Source organism: Chinchilla lanigera, unplaced genomic scaffold (assembly GCF_000276665.1).
Source record: "Chinchilla lanigera isolate Chin_1 unplaced genomic scaffold, ChiLan1.0 scaffold00166, whole genome shotgun sequence".
Classification (NCBI taxonomy): Eukaryota; Metazoa; Chordata; class Mammalia; order Rodentia; family Chinchillidae; genus Chinchilla; species Chinchilla lanigera.
In genome coordinates, this window is record NW_004955567.1 from 1,554,756 (window position 1) to 1,566,525 (window position 11,770).

Here is an 11,770-nt window from a genome sequence, read left to right on the forward strand (position 1 = left end):
CGCCGGGGGCTGCGCTTCTTGGGCTGCGCGGGGCCGGGCTGCTTCAGCGTGGGCATCTGCGGGGGCAGGGGCGTCAGAGCGCCGCGCGAGCCGCGGGGCGGGCGATCGCTGCCGCTTGACCGGTGGGAAACAGGTTTTGAGAGGCGGCGGGGGTCACGGCTGCTGGCCCCAAATCCTAGCGGCCGACCTGGGCCCGCCTGGCTCCTTCATGCCCCGGCGCTGTGCTGAGCGCCCGGGAGCCTTCCCACCGCCAGAAACGCGCTCCGCGGACCCTGGGGTGCGTCCCCACCTGGCTGAGAAAACGCCAGCGGGAGAGGTCCGGGGCGGACATTACAGACAGGGCAGTGCCTGGGTGTCCAGAGGTCCTAACGGGCCAGCCTGAAGAGCCGGTGTGGGGGACTTGGGCGGTCCTAGGGGCCGTATGTACCCACACCGTTTAGTTACCTGGTTTTGAGAGACCATGACCTAAGAAAACAATTTCTCACATTTTGTAAAACAATACTACAAAGTACCTTACACGTGAGTTCGATTCCCAGTACCGGAAAAAATAAAAAAAAATCCCTGTTCTCTTTGGGCCGGGGATATAGCTCAGTGGCATAAGCGCCTGCCTGGCAAGCGCAATGTCCTGAGTTCGATTCTCTGTACCAAAAAAAAAAAAAGAAAAGAAAAGAAAATGCCAACAGTGGTATCTGTGTGAATCTGGAAGTTGTACATTGTAAACTAAGTGCGCTGTTCCCTCCCGGCGGCGCCGGATTGGGTGGTGATAAAACCGCAGGCAGTGTCAGCCCTGTCGTGGAACTGGGCAGGTGTGTGTGGAACTTCCAGGTGGGACTTGGGTGACTTTGTACTTTCGTCCTAACAGTGAGGACCTTCCATTTCAGTAGAAGCCTCGCCCTTTGCCAGCTAGCTGAGTGGGGATAAATTCATCTGTTTTCCTCTGTAAAGTGGATAAAATAACACTGCCTCCCTCGCAGAGCGCACGGAAGGGGCCGACTGAAGAAAATCGTGTTTGTGTGGTAGCGTCGGTCGTTGGTAATGCTGTGTTGTTGGAGGGGGCGGGGGTCCCTGAACAGTAACTGCTGGGTAAAACAGGAGGGAGACAGGCAGCCAGCACTGTCCTTAGTAACCAGCTCCCCAGGAGGCGTCAGATGGTGTGGAGGAGGGCTGGGGATATAGCTCAGGGGCACAGGTGCCTGCCTGGCAAGCGCAAGGTCCTAAGTTCGATTCCTGATACCAAAAAGAAACCAAAAATAATATCTCTTGCAATTCTTAGGGAGGCCAGAGATAGAGCTCAGTGGCACAACCCTTGCCTGGCAAGAACAAGATCGTGAGTTTGATTCCCCGGAGGAAAAGTAAACCGAAAGGGTTTACAGTCATGTGGGTGGATGGCCTGTGAGGACTGCCCTAGGCCTCCCTACATCTCTCTGTCTCCCTCTCTCTGTCTCTCCCTCCCCCTCTGTCTCCTCCCACCTCTCCTGGGGAACCTGTCTTCTTGCCCCTTCTGCACTATTCAGTCTTCCCTGACCTTAACCTCGATGAGTAAACATAGTTTATTGCATCCAGCACAATCACCGCTTCCTCCTTCTCCATAACAGAAACAAAAACTTTGTGAAACAAGACTTAGCCTTACAACGTGGTGGCCTAGCTGATATTTTCTGTTCTACTCTATTTTTAAACACTGGACTTGGTTCATTCAGGAATCTTGGTCCAGGTTAAAGTCAGAAGCCCCTCTACGTGTCAGCGGGCCCTAACCGCAGCACTTGACCTGCAGTGGGCCGTGGGTGTCCAGGGCAGCAGGCTGAAGGCCAGGTTTGGATCTGGCTCTGCGCATACTGTGTTGCTTTGGGGAATCTCCTTAACCTTTCTGACCTGTTTCTGACCGCACGTGGAGCACAGGGCGAAACTAGAGCACTTCCGTCTTTTTGGTAAGAACTGGTGGGATGTAGCACCGTGCCCGGCAAGCACACAGTGAATGTTCAGTAAGCAAAGGCCAACTAAAACTGCAGCTTGGACCCTGTGTCCCAGCCTGAGCTCACAAAGCCAGCACCCCGAGGGCTCTGGCCCTGCCCGCTGCCTCTGGCTGTCCCTACTGACACTTAGGGCTGCCGCCTCTTTTGGGGCCTGCCTGCCTTTGCTCTCTCCTCCTGCACTGGCATTGCAGACCAGGCCACTGTCACTACTGGTTCTGACATCACACTTCACTCCCTCCCCATGGGGCCCTTAGCTAGCTTCCTTACCCTGCCCCTCAGTTTACCCCTCTGAACCACAGGAGTCCGCAGGGCGGAGGATCTCCACTGTGCTCACTCACTCGGAGCACTGGTCTGCGCGCTTCACACACGTAAACTAAAATGTGTAATCCTCGGAACAACCCCGAGGGGAAGCACTGTTCTGCTGTCTGATCTAGGACGTGTGCTGGCTGCAGCGGAGGCGCGGTGACTGGCCCCTGGCCACCCAGGAGCCAGTGCTGAGAACCTGGCCGATGAAGGCTGCCGCGGAAGGACGCTCCTGCACTGCTCGCAGCCACTCTCGGAGTGAGTGGGTATGCAGCCACAGTCAAAACATGGCGTTCTGATTGGACGTAAAGGCCCGCAAGCCAGGCTTAGTGTACGCCTGTGATCCCCAAACTCTGGAGGCTGAGGCAGGAGCATCACCATGACTTCAAGCCCAGCCTGGCCTACCTGGTGAGACTCTGTCTCACACAAAACGAAACAAGAGGCCAGGGATTTCCTTGTGCCCTAAATTGTCTTTTTCCTTTTTCTTTTGCATTGCAGATGAGAAAATCTGAGTAAGACAGAGCTTTTGAATGCAGCCTCTGTCCTATCTAGCTCTGAGACCTTGGGCAAGTCACTCCCTGATTCCCAGAACGTCCCGTCCGCTGGGACCCAGGCTCTAATCTCCATCCACCAGCACTGCTGGGCTTCATGCAGTGAGGTCACTCTTGGAAAAAGTTCATCACCAGCGGGGCTTGGACAGAGGGGCTGTTGTTTTGGGCCAACATGAAAGCTGCAGAGCCGGCACAAACAGGCCGCGCCCTGGCTCTCGCCTGAGACCAGCTCCGTCCTCCCAGGCCCACCCGCTCTTTCCTGCCAGGGCCAGCTCCAGCTGCAGGGCAAGGGGCACAGCGGGCTCACCTCGGCCCTGTGGCCCCAGCCCCCACCAAGGTGGAAATACTGGCCCAGACTGGCCCGACCTGTTCTGAGACCGGGAGAGGCAGGCGGCAGGCAGCGCAGGCTGCACGGCAGGCTGGAGACCCCGGCCCAGCCCCGAGAGCACCGTGCACTCCAGGCCGCCATGTCTGGGCTGAACTTCACGCCCGCCTCTGGCTTCCAGCCCTCTTCCCTCTGGCCCGGACCCGGGACCCCTGCCCACCACCGCCCCTTACCTGGAGGTTCTCACTGAGCGCAGAGGGCGCTCGGCCTCCTTGAGCTGGGGACTGCAGTCCACCTTCGCTGGCCCACTGCGCACCCTTCTTCCGCCTTCCTCCCGGCGCGCGGGCGGGATCTCACCTGCAATGAGGTGTCAGGACTCACCAGGGGCGGATACAGGGTCCCAGGTGTCCACCTTCCCCGGGCTATTGCCTCGGGCCTCCTCCCTCAGACCTGGGGTCCAGCCCAGCCTCCTCCCTTAGAACCAGGGTTCCTGCCCCGTGACAGCCCCTCCCCTACCTGCACCAGGAGCGGCAGCCCCTCTCAGGGGCCACGGTGGGGACCGGAGCAGGGGTGGAGTCTCCACGCAAGCCTCCTCAGTTCTTGTCCGGCAGCAGAGAGTGTTAAGCCACAGGCCCCTCCTAAGCCTCCTTATCCCCAGAAAGTTTGCCTTCGGGACCTGAAGGGCTAGAAGGCAGCGGTGGAAAAGCCGGCGCTCCTCCCGCTGACTGGGGCACAGAGCTACGGACAGGGCGTGGGTGGAGATCACAGGGGTGGAGGAGGGATGGACCCCACCACCACCCGGCTCCTCCCCCGCCCCCGCCCAGCTTGGAATTTCCTGAAACTGGGGAAGTCTGGCTGTTTCGAAGAGTAATTTCTTCCAGATTGCAGCAGCTGTTGCAGGAGTGTAAGCGAGGGGAGAGAGAGGGAGCAGAAGCTCTGGTTTTGAAGTAGTCCTGCCTGAGCCACCGTCCCTAGAAAAGTCGTTAGGTCCCTGAACACCTGTGCTCTGCGGGAAATGCAGTGGGATTCCGGTGTTAGGGAGGTCCCTCGGGGCCTGAGGGAGGCAGGGCCTGAACCAGGAAGAGCCAGGAGTCCCTGCAAGGAGACAGGTTCAGGGTGGGGAGCTGGTCCTGGGTCCCGGACAGCTGAGGGGTGGCTGGGGCTGGGCTGCCAGCTGGGAGAGACCGCAAGGCCGTGCCCTTGGGCTGCCACTGCAAGAAGAGTGGGCGCTCACAGGGCCGGGGAGGAGGAGGGGCACCAGGAGGAAGGCAGGCAGCCAGGTGGGGCCCAGGGCACCGGGCCAGGGTGCAGTCTGGCTTGCTCAGGGAGGCCAGCTTGAAGGCGACTGACCGGGAGCAGAGACCGTCCGGGAGGGGTGACCACAGCAGGACAGGCTCTGATACAGGCGTTAGAAAGTTCTCTTTGGGATCTGTGTGTGGGATGGTCCAGAGCTAACCTGTGCTCAAACTCCAGAGCAAAATTGAAGGGAGAGGAGTGGTCACCAAAAACTCAGCAATAGAGATACATAATATGCCTAAGTTAAAGATTTTTTTTATCAGGGCTGGGAATGTAGCTGGGTGGTATTGCTGTTGCCTTCCACGCACAAGGCCCTGAGTTCAATCTCCAATACCACAAAAAAAGGATTTTTTAATCAAATATATTTTGCTGATATAAAATTCACCATTTTATTTTATTTTATTTTTTCTGAAACTAGGTCTCACAGTGTAGTTGAGGCTGGCTTTGAACTCACTACGTAGCCGAGGCTGGCCTCAGATTCTTGGAAATCCTCCAGCCTCAGCCTCCAAAGTGCTGAGAGTACAGGCCCAGGCCACCATGCCCGGCACTTTCACCATTTAAAAATCAACAGCTGAGCGGCAGGTGGTAGAGCCCCATTATTACACACCCACTAGTTCTAAACAGTTCATTACTCTGAGAAGCCCACAGCACAGTGGGTATCCTTCCCACCCATGGGGGACCCCAGGGATTTGCCTGTTCTGGGCGCTGACCATGAATGGGATCATGCATTGTGCAGTCTTGGGTGTCTGGCTTCTTTCACGAACATGTCTTTGAGGTTCATACACATTGCAGTGCTTCCTTCACATGGTATTAACACACAACGTATGTGAGGCTGGGGATGCAGCTCAGCGGTAGAGCGCTTGCCCGCCATGTATATGGCTGAGTTTGATTCCCAGCAGCACCCAAGGAAACAGACACCAGATGTACAGAGGGCCATTTCAAGGATGTGAACCGCATGACTGGGGCCAGGAAGGCCAAGGAACCGAGGCAGGGCTGCTGCTGCTGCTGCTGCTGCTGCAGACAGGAAGCAGAATTTCTTCTCAAGGGATGCTCTGCGGCTCCAGGGCTTTTCAAAGCGCTGGATATGAGCCCCCCACAATACCTACCAGGGCAGCTTCCTTCACTTAGAGCCAAACAACAGAACAGAATGGAGGTGTTAACATGTCCGCAAAGATGCACCTGCAGCAACACCCAGGTCTGCTGAGAGATCTGGAGAGGAGACGGTGGCCCAGTGGACCGAGGACCAGCACAGCGGGATCATCCCCTCAGTGCGTAGCAGCTGTGTGATGGGACAGGTGCATGGCCCCAGGAACTGGTGCAGGGATGACTTGGGGGTGGCATTCTGCCTACTGAAATGGCCCTCAGGGGTCATCCTGGCGGCAGTGTTAGGCGCTGGACGTGGCCTGTGTGGTGAACAGCCTGGCACCCAGTCCCACGCTCACCTGTCAAACGTTTGGCATGCATCGTTTTGAAGAATGGGCCTGCTGTGGTTGAGCTGTGAAATGGCCCCAACACCCCAGGTGTTTGAAAGGTGACTGGGGGCTGGGGATCTAGCTCAGTGGCACAGGAGCCTGCCTGGAAGGCAAGGTCCTGAGTTCAATTCCCGGTACCAAAAAAAAAAGATGGTTAGCCAGGGATATAGCTCAGTGGCACAAGTTCCTGTCTGGCAAGCACAAGGTCCTGAGTTCGATTCCCAGTACCAAAAAAAAAAAGGAAGGTGACTGGATTAGAGCTGGCGGGGTCTGGTCAGGAGAGGGAGTCCCGTTGCCCCTTCCCAGCTCCTCCCTTGACTCTCTGAGCTTCCCAGCCGCCACAAGGTGAGCACTTTCCTCCGTGAGGCCCTCCTCCTGCACCTTCCCGCCTTGGAGCGGACCATGGACTAAACTCATGACCCAAGATAAACGCCTGGGAAGCCCCATCTGAGAGCTAAGAGGAGGTAACAGAACCCTCGGCAAGGTCGGGCAGCAGCCAGAGCAGAGGGAGGAGAAAGTAAAGCCCAGGGGCCTTGCGGGGAAGCTTGGTCCTCTCATTGGGTCTCAGAAGCGGACAAGTACGGTAAAGCAGAACACAAGAACAGGCCCGCCGGATTTAGTAAAACCCGGAGGCTGCTGAGGCCAGGCAGGTGGGAGGCAGGTGGGGCTGCAGAGGAGAGGAGTGCAGAGATGAGGGAAGGCAGCCAGGCCTCCTGCAGGGAAGGGAGGGACAGGGAGACAGGGACAGGGAGCATCTGCAGAGAGGTCCCCCCACGGGAAGCTTTTGTCCCTTCAGCTGGTTTGGATACATTTGCTGGGATTTTTTTGTTTCTTTCTTTACAAAGTAAACTTCAGTGGCACAAAGGATACACGAACACATCTACATCCTCTGTGAGAGAGGACAGGATGGAAGGAGTGCAGAGGGGGAGGGGGAAAGGGAGGGGAGCGGGGAGAGAGAGACACTAAGGTGAACACTTCCTAGCCTGTGGGCTCCTACAGAAACAGATGGAGGTGCTTCCCTTGCAACCTTGGTGCTCCTGCCACTTGGGGCTGAGTCACTCCAGCGGTGAGGGGCCCTGCTATGCCCTGTACCATGCTGAGCAGCCTCCCGGGCTCTACCCACCCCATGCTCAAAGCATTTTCCCTCACTCCTCCCACGTGCCTGGTTTGAACCCCAGAAATATTTCCAGACTCTCTTAGTCCATCCAGGTTACCGTGACAAAATATCACAAACAGAGTGGCTTATAGACGTTTGTTCCCTGCTGTTCTGGAGCTCATCTTCTGGCTGTTCTCACATGACGGGAGGGGTGGGGGTCTAATCCCATTTTTTAGGGGCACTGCATGGCTTATTCTCCCAGTGCCACCACTCTGGTAGTAAAAAGTTCAACATGAGAATCACTGGTGGGACATAGGCATTCAGACCCCATGGCCCACGGAGGGCCAGGTACCACGTGGCGTGCGCAAGTCAGTAGTGAAGACTGCTCAAAGAAACCCCACAGCGCACTGTAAACACACAAGTGCGATCCGGCAGGATGGTTCTAGGTCGACATTTAGTTTATTCTGCGATCATTCATCATAAACACAGACAGATTTATATAGAGGTTGGAACTTCAGAGTTATAAAAATGCAAGGGATGACCAAAATATATGGTGAGTGTTTAAATTTTTTTTTTTTTTTTTTTTTTTTTTTTTTTTTTTTGGAGACAGTGTCTCGCTATGCAGTTCAGGCTGGCCTTGAGCTCACTTTGTAGCCCAGGCTGGTCTCGAACTCCCAACCATCCTCCTGCCTCAGCCTCCCGAGTGCTGGGATTACAGGCGTGCGCCACCACGCCCTGCTGAATTTTTTAAATGTTCTAATGTAAAAGACACAGTGACATTAATTACCCTCAGAATACTGCCCTTTCCTTCAGGTACACTTACCTCACCATTCTTGCTGCGTTGTGAAGTTCTGGAAGTCCTCTTTCGTGTCTTTGTAAGGTGTGGTCAGAGGTGGGCTAAGTGTTGCTGCCGAGTGCCGTCCAGTGCAAAGGCACTGCCTACAAACATCGCGTGTGCCCTCGTCCACCTTATTCACTGGATCCGGCACTGTGTGACTCGTGGCTCTTCCCCAAAGTCAAAGTGACCGTGAAAAATAAACATTTTAAATTGATTCGAGACATCCCGGCAGCCGTGACAGTGTAGCTAAAGACCCTGATTGAAGAGGACTTCCAGAGCTGCTACAGAAAGTCGCAAGAATAACGGGCCGTGCTCAACCTGAGAAGTCCTCTGAGGGGGGTTGTTGGCAATATGTCTTTTACTGTAGTACTCTTTAAAAATTTAAACACACAGTATATTTTTCATTCATATCTTGTAAATGACAATAGCAGCTAACATTTATTGAGGCTTAAAACCTTCCAGGGATATAAGTCCCTTCCCTAGAACAATGGGAGGGGCTGGTAATTGATACTGTTATCCTCATTTTGCATATGTATAAACTGAGGCATGGACAATTTTTTTTTCAACTGAGCTAAAGCAATTCATTTGTGCACGTAGGATTTGCACCAGGGCAGATTGACCTAGCAGCAGAGACAAAGGAGAGGGTGGGTTTTCTGCAGCGAGGCTTCTCTGGAGCAGGGAAGAAAGTGATTCATCCATAGAGTTTTCTGGAAGGACAGGATTGTCCTGCCACCCATGCTGTCCACTATGACAGTCGTGTGCAGCTGTTGAGCATTTCAAATGTGGCTAGTGGCAGGGCGTGGAGTCCTGTAATCCTGGTACTCAGGCAGTCCTCAGAGCACAGCCAACAATCCCCTCAGAGGACTTCTCAGGTTGAGCGAAGCCCATTATTCTTGCAACTTTCTGTAGCAGCTCTGGAAGTCCTCTTCAATCAGGGTCTTTAGCTACACCATCATGGCTGCCGGGAGGCAGGAAGATCTTGAGTTTGAAGCCAGCCTGCCATACATAGAAAGACCCTGTCCAAGGGGAAAGGCAGTGAGGCTGAGGAACTGAAATTTTAATGATAATTTATTCCAGTTGGAAGGGTAGCTGGTGGTCAGTGGCCCTGCAATGGAGAAGGGGAAGTGAAGAATCTGGACCAGGGCGAGGCGAGGCTCTTCTGCAGGACCATGAGCTGCAGCGGCTCTCTGTGAAGGCCCCTAGCTCTGGCTTGGCTAGAGCATAGGCAGGGAAGCCGGTAGGTCTCAGCCCCAGGACAACAGGTCAACATCGGAAAGCCAGCCCTGGTTCCGGAAGAGTCGTACGTTGTCCTTGGTGGTCAAAGAGCAGTGTGTGACGTCAGTGCTGTTACTGTCCTCCCAGGCAGGTAAGGAAGCTGAGTCATCCAGGCAGGGCCTGTGCCAAGGTCCAGAGTCTGGACTGGGCTGGAAATCAGCACTGGAAGTGCAGGTGTTTTTCTAGAGATGTGTCTTTCTACAGCAGCTCAGGATTAGGTGTGACCGTGAAGTTATTGTAGGCAGCTAAGTTACATAGAAACTGATACACAGTTAGAGATGGGCTGGGCTCTCAAGGAAGTCAGCACAAAAATAAAGACCTCAGAACTGTGGCTGGTGGCACTTCTGAAGAAGGCCGGGGCTCAAGATAAAGATTCAATATCCAGGCCTGCGTACCGCCCTAAGGAATAAGCGATAACTTGCAGTTGTTCTGTAATTAGTGCCACCTGATCCAGGAAGTCCAGACGGACATCAGTCACCCAGGAGGGTGACCTGAGCAACCGGACCCATCCCTTCCCAAAATGCCTTTGCTCTTGTGTGACGTGCTTCCCTGTTGGATCAATATCAGCTAAGCAGCTATATTTGTATTTCCATAGGTTGGTTGTAGTTTGACCCACATTGTACCCACACTGTGACTGCAGGTACAAATCACCCCTGATGAAGCGCCTCGGTGGTCACCCACTTTCAGGACCCTTCCTGTGTCTCAGGAGCTGTTTCTCAGTAAACCTTTACTACGCTTCACCTCCACCATTCCTTGGGAGTCATTCTTTGGTTTTGGGGCAAATGAACCTAGGGCATCCGATATCCAGCAAGTTGGGTGTTACGTTTTTCCTGTATCAAAGAGATCCAGGCTGGAGCTAGGGTTTCTAACAAGCAAGAGGACTTCGACAGAGTCCCACTTAGATCCAGAACAGGAAGAGGAAAAAAAAAGGAGGGAGGGGAAGGGAGGAGAGGGATGAAGTTCACCTCCGTGCAAGGATACCCAGGAATGGGCGTGCCGCTCACCTGTGATGGCCCTGGGTGCCCTGTGAAGTGTCTGGACTGTTTCGCATTCCTGCCAAGCCACCTGCCAGTGACGCAAAGCTTGCGCCATCTGCAGTTCCCGCCTCTTCCCCACCCCCGTCCTGCAGGGAAGAGTTTGACGCGGGGCCACCGCAGGTTCCGCGGAGAAAGAGTATCCGCTGGGAGGCGTGGGGAAGTGAGAAGGTCCCAGAAACGGTTGCTGCATTCCCCGACTGCAGGACTGTGACGGCTTCCCACCGCTGGGTGCTGCAGGGGATTCATTCCTGAGGGTCAGTCCCCCTGACTGGACGTGCCAGCGGGAGGACTTGGGCAAACCCACCAGTGGGTGTCCGTGGATTCCCGGCTCCGCGGACTCTTGGCTGGGTGGCCCCCAGCAAGTCACTTTTAATCTTAGCCAATCAGTTATTTATCTGTGAAATGGGGATGAGACACTGACTCCCTAAGGACTTCTTGTGAGGCTTGACATGTGGTCCTGAAGACGCCTCCCCAGCACAACTAATGCCTCTGAGACCGACCAGCTCCTCCAAATGGTACCTTCGCACATCTCTTCTCCTCCCTCGCCTCACTTTATCCTCTCTCTGGGAAAGTCTCACTCGTGTCCTGTGGATTAAATGCGGGTCTCTCTCCTCGGGGCCCTAAGCTACTCTCGGCCAAGGCAGGGAACTTCAAATGCCCAGCAGGTGGGAGTCTAGGATCAACACTGTCATCAGAGATACAAAAGCGACGATTTCAGGAAGATGTGGAATTGTGAGCAACAGAATCCTTCTCGTCCTTAGCTAGGTAGGAAACAAACCTTTTCAAAACTTGTGGCCAAATAACACACAACATTAAATGTACCCTTTCAACGGTCCAGAAGCGTTCGGTATATTCATAGTCTTGTGTAACGGAGCTTTGCAACGTTCTCACCCTAAAACTGGAACTTCAGCCCACTGAGCACCGAATCCGCTCCCCCGCCCCAGGCCCTCGCGAACACCTCCCTTCCTACTTTCTATTTTTGCGATTTTGACTACTTTAGATGCTTCCTCCGAGTGGGGCCACACAATATTTGTCCTTTTATGACTGACTTATTTCACTTAGCACGATGCCCTCCGCGCTCACCCATATTGCAGTATGCAGCAGAACTTTCTTCCTTTTAAAGGCTGAGCAGTATTCCTAGTATGTGCATATCACATATTCTTTATCCATTCATGAAAAAACTGTGATGAGCATTTGGGCTGTTGCCACCTTCTGGCTATTGTGAATTTTGCTGTGATAAGCATCAGTGTTTAAATAGCTTTCAAGACTTTGCTTTCAACTCTGGGTTTATACCCAGAAATGGGATTACTGGGACACTTAGTAATTCAATTTTGAATTTTTTGAGGAAGTTTTACTACTGTTTTTCATGACATAACAAAAGGGTAAGAGAACAAAACACATATAAAGGATGTGATATATTTTGTTTTTTTTTTTTATTTTAAAGAATAAAAGAAGGATAACATAATAATAGGGGGGACTTAGCAAATTACAGACAAAAATGGTAGGAAATTATCAATGGTTATCATTTTACATATTATTGTCTACAAAATAGTTTCTCAGGAAAACAAATAGACAAATAATAGTGAGTTACAGACAAAAGAGGTAGG

At 53.5% G+C, this 11,770-nt stretch overlaps 1 protein-coding gene across 1 annotated transcript in view; it reads right to left on the reverse strand.

Moving 5' to 3' along the window:
• Leng9 (leukocyte receptor cluster (LRC) member 9) overlaps positions 1-3,506 on the reverse strand; it is a gene marked incomplete in the record, with an annotated part of 6,883 nt that extends 3,377 nt beyond the window's left edge. The window contains 2 exon segments of the mRNA XM_005413414.2: positions 1-56; positions 3,383-3,506.
• Positions 3,507-11,770: the final 8,264 nt, after the last annotated feature.